Source organism: Schistocerca americana, chromosome 6, assembly GCF_021461395.2.
Source record: "Schistocerca americana isolate TAMUIC-IGC-003095 chromosome 6, iqSchAmer2.1, whole genome shotgun sequence".
Taxonomy (NCBI): domain Eukaryota; kingdom Metazoa; phylum Arthropoda; class Insecta; order Orthoptera; family Acrididae; genus Schistocerca; species Schistocerca americana.
In genome coordinates this window covers 608403660-608414775 of record NC_060124.1, presented here as the reverse complement: position 1 = coordinate 608414775, position 11116 = coordinate 608403660, and the positions used below count along the sequence as shown (strand labels likewise).

Genomic DNA, 11116 nt, shown 5'->3' with positions numbered 1-11116 from the left:
ATTCTTGTTCTGAGGAGAATTCAATACTCACCATACGACCTGGCAATGCAAGCTGGATGACATATATGTCTGAGATGCTTTGGACGTTGCAGAAGAATTCAGTTTATTTATATACTGTACAATGATTTCCCAACTCTCACCCCGACGCCTGTAAGTCACTTGTCTGTGATAGACATCACCTTACGTTCTCCCAACAGATCACAAGAATTTAAATATGTAGTTTGTCCTTATTTGCAAGATTATGGCGTTTTTTTTGTACCATGTCTAGCAGATCTTGAAATTTGGTTAACGGAAATAAGTCTGTCAGTGTTGGCGACACTGCACGTGACTTGCGAGGTTCTCGCACACGTGTTTTGTCGTAAAATGTAAACAAACTTGTGATGGATTGTTGTGTGCAGTTTTCCACTCATTGTGTTGCGTTTTAGTATGAGCACATACTGTGTGATGGTTACGCAGAAAAATTAGTTTCTCATATTGAATTATAGGACACTGTTACATACGGCTGCTTTTATTTGGTGTATATATCCGTTATTGTGAATGTAAGTACGTATTGTAATTTCGTGTGAGCTACATTCAGTAAAGATTGGAGGCAGAAAGTTGCACTAATGTTAAGGCATTAAGTGTTTTTCGATGCTTTGATGACTGGGTGTCAGTCTACATAGGAAAGAAAATTTGTTCATAGAGTGTATTTTTATGTCATTTAACGTTACTTGCAATTATCTGGCGATCGGAAAAATTCAATTTGAAAACGTCAGTTTAGTTTTATCATTTAACTGAATGAATGGGATGCCCCATATGTGGGTGAATGGTGAATGTGATTGACCAAGAAGTGAAACATTATTGTGCTGAATCATCAATCCGCAACTGCTTTATTTTTCTTGACTGCACCATAATTCATGTGTACCATTTTCTTACAAATTGTCTTACGTTCAAGTGGCCCTGTTTTATCTGTTATACAGCTACTTGTAGTATCAATGGATTATTAGTGAAAATTACTGTTTTACCTACTATCCAAGTCGAAGAACAAACTTTTGCACTGTTCGTGCTACTGGGGTTACACTATTACTTGAGTGTCTTTCTGTCAGATATAACAACATGAAACATGATATCTTTATGATTTACAATTCAAGAACTGTTAGACATTTAATCAAAGAGACATATCCACACGTTAGAAAAACACACTATTTTAGTGACTGGTGACCAAGGCAATACAAAAATACATTTAATTTTATAAACTTATCTCTGTATCAAATTGATTTTAAAGTGAGCCCTAGTTGAGCTGTCATTCTTTGGAAAAAGTCACGTAAAAACAGAGTGTTGTAGTACCAGAGGTACACTTAAAAGCATATCTCGATAGGGACATTAACGAATACGTCTAGAAAGTCAATATTATCTGCTTCACTATACTGGCTTTAGCATTGTAATGTTAAATCACAAAGTTATTTGTATGCTATTTTGGAGAGGTGTATAGCAACTATGTTCAAAACTTGTGAAATGTTTTACAGAATTACAAACACTTAAAAATTCCAGAATCTTCCATGACTTTAAGCCATTGGATAGATCCTAGGTAATCAGGGAGCAAGTAAGATCAGTAATTATGTGGACACATATCTGGAATGAAGAGTTAAGGAATAAATTGAAATTCCTTGCAACATCATTATGGTACAGTGGTACTGTTCAGTTTATGTATTCTACAGGATCTTCACTGTCATTCGATTGGTGCATACTATAGGATATTTGCCCAGTTCACCTTACCCGCTGTATGCAATCCTCTGAAATATGTAGGCCACTGTCTGCTGACTGAATACTTATGCACATTCAACTTATATGGCAAATGTTGGTCCACCTTTTGTAAACATCACAGCACAAACATTTCATTACGATAACTGATGACCTGGCATGTGCCATAGACAACCATGAGGCCACAATGTTGATACTTCTAGACTTCAGCTAAGCATTTGATACAGACTTTGACATACTGCTTAGAAAAATGTGGCAACTAAAATTTTCAGATGTGCAGCGAAGTGGCTGCTTGAGAAACAGAGAACTAATGAAATGATCATTTGTCACTGATGGCCGGAAGTCCCCATTTGTGGAAGTTTGGCTGATGAGGTGCAAGTCTTTCCACTTGATGCCACATTGGGTGACGTGTGTGTTGATGTGGAGGAAATGATGATGGGGACAACACCCAGACCCCAAGTGGAGAAAATCTATGACCTGGCCGGGAATCTAACCTGGGCCCACTACTTTTCAGTCAGACATGCTGGCCACTCAGTTTGTTGTCTGTGGGAATGATGAGTTATCCTCAAAGCACGTTATCTCGGTACAGCCACAGGACTCGGCCGTAGGCCCACTGGTGTTCTCTATGTACATCAATATCTCGCCAGTTCTGTCATCCTGTAAATATAATTTATGTGCCGACAACTTCCGGCTTCACTGAAGTGCTAGATCTGATATATCGATACTGTCGTCATTCAGATGAATGACGATCAGTTTTCAGTCTTCAGAGGGACCAAAAACTAGGTCAAATTAAAACTAACAAGTCACAAGTAATTCTAGTACTGTTTAAAAAATTTGTTGTTGTTGTTGTCTTCAGTTCTGAGGCTGGTTTGATGCAGCTCTCCATGCTACTCTATCCTGTGCAAGATTCATCATCTCCCAGTACTTACTGCAACCTACATCCTTCTGAATCTGCTTACTCTATTCATCTCTTGGTCTCCCTCTACGATTTTTACCCTCCATGCTGCCCTCCAGTGCTAAATTTGTGATCCCTTGATGCCTCAGAACATGTCCTACCAACCGGTCCCTTCTTCTTGTCAAGTTGTGCCACAAACTCCTCTTTTCCCTGATTCTATTCAATACCTCCTCATTAGTTATGTGATCTACCCACCTAATCTTCAGCATTCTTCTGTAGCACCACATTTCGAAAGCTTCTATTCTCTTCTTGTCCAAACTATGTATCATCCATGTTTCACTTCCATACATGGCTACTCTCCATACAAATTCTTTCAGAAACGACTTCCTGACACTTAAATCTATACTCGATGTTAACAAATTTCTCTTCTTCAGAAATGCTTTCCTTGCCATTGCCAGTCTACATTTTATATCCTCTCTACTTCGACCATCATCAGTTATTTTGCTCCCCAAATAGCAAAACTCCTTTACTACTTTAAGTGTCTCATTTCCTTATCTAATTCCCTCAGCATCACCTGACTTAATTCGACTACATTCCATGATCCTCGTCTTGCTTTTGTTGATGTTCATCTCATATCCTCCTTTCAAGACACTGTCAATTCCGTTCAGCTGCTTTTCCAGGTCCTTTGCTGTCTCTGACAGAATTACAATGTCATCGGCGAACCTCAAAGTTTTTACTTCTTCTCCATGGATTTTAATACCTACTCCGAATTTTTGTTTTGTTTCCTCTACTGCTTGCTCAATATACAGATTGAACATCGGGGAGAGGCTACAACCCTGTCTCACCCCCTTCCCAACCACTGCTTCCCTTTCATGTCCCTCGACTCGTATAACTATCTGCTTTCTGTACAAATTGTAAATAGCCTTTCGCTCCCTGTATTTTACCCCTTCCATCTTCAGAATTTGAAACAGAGTATTCCAACCAACATTATCAAAAGCTTTCCCTAACTGTACAAATGCTGGAAACGTAGGTTTCCCTTTTCTTAATCTTTCTTCTAAGATAAGTCGTAAGGTTAGTATTGCCTCACGTGTTCCAACATTTCTACGGAATACAAACTGATCTTCCCCGAGGTCCGCTTCTACCAGTTTTTCCATTCGTCTGTAAAGAATTCGCGTTAGTATTTTGCAGCTGTGACTTATTAAACTGATAGTTTGGTAATTTTCGCATCTGTCAACACCTGCTTTCTTTGGGATTGGAATTATTATTTGCCTTTTCTTAATCTAGCTTCTAAAATATGTTGTAGGGTCAGTATTGCCTCAAGTGTTCCCATATTTCTACGGAATCCAAACTGATCCTCACCAAGATCGGCTTCTACCAGTTTTTCCATTCGTCTGTAAAGAATTCACGTTAGTATTTTGCAGCCGTGACTTACTAAACTGATAGTTCGGTAATTTGAAATATAGGAGTGATTATTATATAAATGAAAAACCACCAAACTGAGGAAGCAGAATATAATATTAAAAGGCCTACCATATGAATCTTAAGGACTCTTGTCAGCCCGTGCTGAACACTGAACAATCAACTGCCCAAACAGGTTGTAAATAACCCCTGTGCAATGATTAAAATGGTAGTACATGTTAAGAGCATTTGAAACTGTTGGCTAAATGAGGTGTGGCAGAAGACATTTGAGACAGTAATGGAATTGTTTAAAAAAAAAAGCATCAAAATTATTAGCTGTTCAAGAATCTGATATAGTCACTGGGTTAGGGAGTGTAGGACAGTAGCAATGTCATTATATTTGCTATAGGCTGCCATCTGTGACACAGCCACTAACCATACAGTCATGTACCGTCAGTTGGTGGCTCTAGAGCCAACTAACAACACTTTCCTAGACCTCAAACATAAACAATGTGCATCAACAAACTCGCACTGGCTTGTGTTAAACTGAACATCCAGTAGCCGTTACGGTACCCTGTGGTGCCAGGGGCATAAAATCCCTGCAAACAGCATTGCTGTCATGGCCACTGCCTCACTTCCCCCTAGTTGTGTGCCTTCTCAAATATCCTTCTGCTGGTTGAGTATTTAGACCACTACCTGACAGCTCTGTAACCAGTTCACACTCTGGGCTTACACCGACCGCGCTTAGTAGCCTACCAATTGGAGTTCACACGAGCTCGCCCTTATTTCAGACTGGGCTTATACTGGCTGTGCCTAGCTGCTCATTAATCGGAGTACACTTTACCGAGTCAAACAAGGTGTATCTCACCACTGTGTCTGAGAAAGCTAGAGTGCATTTCACTTGCTGGCAGCCTCACAGACTTTGTCCATTCTGGAGCAACCCCTGTGTACCGTTGGTGCTGAGTCTTGTACATCCTTCGGCGCCCTAGGCTCACCCCTGACCCAAGCCTCATTTGTGGGCTGTTAGCCACAACAAAGTAGTGTGATTCATGTCTCTTGGAACTGGGATTGTACTCTGCTCTTTAGACTTATAACAAACATACAGTCATCCTTTGGTACCTAGGCACATCAGTGGTTGTGTGTTGATCCACTCAGTCACGAACACTACCATACCACAACTTACATGCCAAGTTAAGTAATTTGACAGTGCTCGGTATGAGATGTGATGTGAGTGTGAGGGGGCTTGTTATTAGATGGTTGCTGACATCCATTGAGAGTGCAGCAGACAAAATTGCTTGCAATATCCTGAAATGAATATAGTCAGCAAATGCATAGTGTATTTAGAATAAGTGCAGGCCTAATCGCAGAAATTTGCAAGGTATTTTCCATAGCAATTAAAAACTTGTTGCACAGAATATAAAGCTAAAAAAGCTGTGTGAACTATTCACTAACTTTTTGTCCCTGCAGCCGTAACTCTGGCCGTTGTTTTACATTCGTTGGATTTGCCAACTCGAAACCTGTCCTTTTTCGTCCTACCCTAGACTTCTGGCTTAGGTAAGTGTCATGACTTCAATCTTCAGTGATAATGCTCACTGTGTATGAGGCATTCGACAAGCCTCATGTGCCCCTCAGGTAGTGCCAGGTGGCAAGCATCTCAGGAAGTTCAGTCTTCGTTGACTTGGGTTCCCGAGGCTGGGGGCTGGCAAATGCAACCAGCAAGCTCTGTGCGTGGTTCGGCCATCACTATTGTGTGTCACAAGGACCACCCAATTCTAAGAGAGTTTATGTGGCTACCTGCCACTACTAAAGAAAACAGATACAGTAACATACAAAGTCCTGTAGTTCATAACAGTTCCATTATTCCCAGATGGACGGCAGGTATGCTTGAGAATCTGTCACCATTCTACATGCATAAAGTGATGGACATAATTGCAGAAAGACTTCCTCAAAGAGGCTGCATTTCGACACACTCCTGGTTGATACAGTGAAGTACACCCAAATAACCAAGCTGTTAAATGCCATACTGCAGAATATGCCATACAATGTGTGCTGCACAGCATGTGAAATTACATGAATGTTGATACCAAAGAATTGCAAGATATAATGTCACTAGAGTAAAGAACATGACAAAGACGCGTGATCTTGAAAGGCAGGAGATTTTATTCTGAGATGCAAGATACTGAAATTGAACAAATACATTGCTACAGTCCTGACCTATCTCAGAAATAGGCCACATATAGCTAACCTCATGTGCTGTTTCAAAGTGTCGAGGTTCAGTCATATCCCTGTGTAGTACAAATGGTAGGACACATTTGGAAGATGAGTCAGCTGCTGACAAACCATATAATCGGGTCACTGCTCAGCCCATGGGTGCTGATTGCCCACAGAATGTCCAATCTGCATAGAAGAAACGAAAATTGAGGAATTTAAAGTTATGTGACTCTAATCATACTCTGAAGCAGAGAAGGCATTCGAGACTTGCAGCCATTTCCTGTCATGTCATTTGCTTTAGCACTGGAGCAACCTTTGTCAAAAGACTAAGGCTGGCACCCAGTCAATAACAGCTGCTGAAGGCACGACAACTTGCACCTCTGAATAAACAAACCGGCAGGCACATATCAGAAACAATAGTGACAGTATAGCGTATAGTTGAGAAGAGTATTGCACCCTCTTGGTGAGAAGAATGTAGCACCATCTTGGTGAACAGGAAAGTGGACTCAGGAGAATTGTCCAGTTGAAACAGCCTGGCCAGCACTTCCAAAGTCAAAGCAAAGAACCAAGAACAAGAAACCAAAAACGTCTCGTACAAAACTGTCAGGTGTCGTGATCTTGGCCTTGTCTGACTGGTTAGATGATGACCATTGGTGCAGTGCTATGGGCATTGATGGCTGCATGAGGAAACTGTTAAGTTACTTAAGTAAATCTGCCCCCAACCCTCAGTCCTGTCTGCTGTAGACACTCTACCTCAGATAAATGTGTGCTAGAGAAAGGAAAAAACCTCTGAACAAATGTAGAGAAACTATGGGTAATGTAGCGAAAAGACCAATTTGTAATGTCTCCAAGACACATCATTTTGAACTTGCCGATGCCCCTGTGCCGTGTGATTACAACCTCCACAGAAAGGACAACCTTAGTGTGGAGGGAGCTAAAGTATATGCCACTATTTCTGTAAACAGAGTGTAGAACTCTTTGCATCTCTCCTCTCCACCACCTTATAAGTTGTCACCGTATCTGTGAATGTGCGTCATAGGTTAACAGTGTGTTCCTCCTATCTGTCCTCTTCTATGTTCTATGTCAATCAGTTCTACTAAATCAAACAACGTAAAATTCAGGATGGAATGTAACAATCTTATAAAAAGGATAGTTGCTACCCACCATATAGCGGAGATGCTGAGTCACAAACAGGCACACAAAAGGCTGTCAGATAGTTACCTGTCACTTGCTTTGTGACAGTATGAAGTGCTATAGTGTAAACAGTAGGCAAATGGAATAGAAGGAAGAAAATAGATACGGTTGGCAGTTTAATACATAATCATGTTGCATTGTGCAAAATTCTCAATGGGAAACTACTATATGTGTGTAAATAGAGTATATACGATACAAAATAATTTAAATTATCACAGCAGAGTAATGTCTCTTAAGAACAGGACAGGAATGTTCTCCTTTCACTTGGACTTCAACTGTTTCCCTTTTGCAGCTATGGTCCCCAGCCGATGTACATTCGTCCGAGATTATCGGTACTGGTTGCTTTCGTAATGAGACTATTGGCTTGTCCTAACAGACAGTGGAAATGAGTATAGTTTGCTTACAAACAGCAGAACGCCTTTCAAACATTGCTCTAATCTTGTGAGGTTTTGCACAGCCATTCCAGCATTTATTTCCTCATTTTTCTTTACTGAAAGCTTGTACTTCCATGTAATAATTGGATCGTACAGAGAAGGCTACAAAACACCCATAAGAATATCACTTTTTGTGCGCAATGAACACAGTGTAATCTCACTGGCACGTTGAAATGGTCCTTTTGTTCCTAACAGGCCCATAGCTGGAACCGTGTTGTGTGTCAGTTGAAATTGTACTACTTCTAGACAGTCAAAATTCTCATCCTTGTTGAAAAGACAGGTTCTCACTAAATTCATTATACTACTGTCCCGACCACGTGGGGATTTTAATGCACACAATGTGCTATGGGGCTCAGTAGATACCTGCACAGGTGTAGAGCCATTGAAAACATCATCTGCAGTGGGCAGAGGTGCCAAATTCAGTACTGCAGCAGGGCCATCCACTGCTGTCAGTCTACTCATATGCTCTCCATTCTTGGTGCACATTACTCTAGAGATGCGGATTCACTCCCCAGACAGGACAGTGCTTGAAAGAAAGCTGCCACGAAGGGTGCTCACTAACTTAAACTGGATGCTGTACAAGCCGCTTTCTGTATTTTAACACCCCCCCTGCGGGTACGGGGATTAGAATAGGCCCGCGGTATTCCTGCCTGTCGTAAGAGGCGACTAAAAGGAGTCCGTCCCCCTCACGGGGGTAGTTCGCGCCTGCGTCCGGAGACGGACGGTTCCACGACCTATCATCGTGGTCCTTTTGGTTTTTTCACTTCTCGTTTCTTCCTTCCTTTTGTTGGTTCCTTTCTTTGCTCTTCTCCACCTCACTGTCTTCCTTACTCTTTCCCTTGCCTTCTCCTTGCCTTCTCATTGCCTTTTTCTCCTTGCCTTCTCATTGCCTTCTTCTCCTTGCCTTCTTATTGCCTTCTTCCCCTTGCTTTCTCATTGCCTTCTTCTCCTTGCCTTCTCTGGTCTCCGCCTCGGCGTTTGAGACAGTCTGTCCTCTTTCTCCCTCTCTCTCTTCTTTTTCCTCTTCTTCCTTCCTCCCTGTGCGTGCCTGAAGGCCGACCCACGCGTTCTCACGCGTAGCCGGTGACGGGGTAACGCGTAAGTCCCCGCCCTGGGTAGACATGTAAGGCACGCGCGTACCCCCTGGTAAAGGCCAGGCCCAGGGAGGGGTGATTGCCTGAGCTGATACCTTCTGACCATGCCGATTGGTCCCTCCGTCTGTTTCTCGGGAGGTGTGACCTGAGGTGTAAACATTCACCTAAGGCGGGAGTGCCCTCTGAGAGGGTCCCCACAAGGAAGGAGCGCGCCATCGGAGACGCTGGCAATCATGGGGGATTCCTCCGCAATGGATTCTACTCCATCTCTTTCGACTTCGACCCAAAAACGGAAACGTGACCAGCCAACAGTGACAAAAGTACTACCGCCTGCCCCACAGTTCCTCGTAGTTTCTCGAACTGAGGACGGAAAGGATTTTTCCTCTGTCAACCCTTTCGTTATTCAGAAGGGCGTAGATGCCATAGCCGGATCTGTCAAATCCTGTACCAGGTTGCGTAACGGCACCTTATTACTAGAAACTGAGAGTGCCTTTCAGGCACAAAAACTGCTTCGGGCCACCCTCCTGTACACGTTCCCTGTCCGGGTGGAGGCCCACCGAACTTTGAATTCGTCTCGTGGTGTGGTCTATACTGGCTCCCTCGACGGATTGACTGACGAGGAGCTTCAATCATTCCTCGCTGAGCAGGGCGTGACGGCTGTCCATAGGGTCATGAAAAAGGTCAACAATGACCTTGTACCGACCCGGACAATTTTCTTGACCTTCGATAGTGTTAAGCTGCCATCGCGCATCAAGGCGGGCTACGAGGTTATTTCTGTTCGCCCCTATATCCCGACACCTACGCGCTGCTACCAGTGTCAGCGTTTCAATCACACTCGACAGTCTTGTTCCAATGCGGCTAAATGTGTCACTTGTGGCAGGGATGCCCATGAGGGTGACTGTCCACCTCCGTCTCCTCGTTGTGTGAACTGTCAGGGTGACCATGCCGCATCCTCCCGCGACTGTCCTGTCTATAAGGAAGAACGCTGTATCCAGGAAATTCGGGTCAAAGAGAAAGTGTCCACCTCGGCTTGCGTCCACCTCGGCTGCTCGCAAGCTATTGGCTAGTAGGAAGCCCACGCTGCTCCCAGCGGGGAAATACAGTACTGTCCTCGCCTCTCCTCGGACTACCCGGGAGGTAGCAACCCAGACATGCGATCTGACCTTCAGCACCACGGTCGTCCGTTCGGCCAGTGCCAAGATCGCGCGGTCGACGTCTCCTCTTCCTCCCATCACCCCACAGACACGAGCACCTTCCTCAGCTTCTGCTAAGACGAAGACACCGAAGTCAGATGCACGGGCCTTCAAGAAGGAACCATCCCGTGCAGACTTCCTCCGTACCTCGACCTCCCAGCCTTCGACCGGTACTTCCACTACACGTCCTTCCAAAAAGGCGCATAGGAAGCACAGTTCTCCTTCCCCGCCACGGCGCATTTCTTCTCTTGCGCCACCCAGCGGCTGCCGCCCCAGGCCGTCATCCGTTTCGCCTGGCCGCACCGCTGGTAGCCGTACATCTGGCCGTTCACTGGCGGAGGAAGCTCCCCCTCCCGGCCATCCTCCCGAGATGGCCGATGACCCTATAGACCCAATGGACGATGACTGTCCGCCTACTGATAGCGGCGGCAGTGCTCGCTCGAAGCCAGGCCCTAAGCGGCCTTCGAGGTGACCACTTCTCTCATCTTTCTTTTCTTACGATGGCACTTATTCACTGGAATATTCGCAGCATTCGCTCCAACCGAGAGGACTTGAAGTTGCTGCTCCGCTTGCACCGTCCGCTTGTCGTAGCCCTCCAGGAAACGAAGCTACGCCCATGCGATCAAATTGCCTTGGCACACTACACCTCTGTGCGTTTTGACCTACCCCCTGTGGTAGGTATCCCAGCTCATGGAGGGGTTATGTTGCTGGTCCGGGATGATATTTACTACGATCCCATCACGTTGCACACCGGCCTGCAGGCAGTTGCCATCCGCATTACTCTCCCCACTTTTACGTTTTCCTTTTGTACCGTTTACACTCCATCGTCATCTGCCGTTACCAGGGCAGACGTGATGCAACTTATTGCTCAGCTACCTGCACCATTTTTGTTAACTGGAGACTTCAATGCCCACCATCCCCTTTGGGGCTCTCCAGCATCCTGCCCGAGGGGCTCCT

The 11116-nt window shown here is 44.4% G+C and overlaps 1 protein-coding gene across 1 annotated transcript in view; it reads left to right on the top strand.

Annotated features, from left to right (window-relative positions):
* Positions 1–332: 332 nt before the first annotated feature.
* The window catches only part of LOC124619796 (testis-expressed protein 10 homolog), a 157958-nt gene continuing 147174 nt past the window's right edge, over positions 333–11116 (top strand). Inside the window, exon 1 of the mRNA XM_047146387.1 lies at positions 333–539. The gene's annotated coding sequence lies outside the window, so the exon portion shown is untranslated. The remainder of the gene's footprint in view (positions 540–11116) is intronic.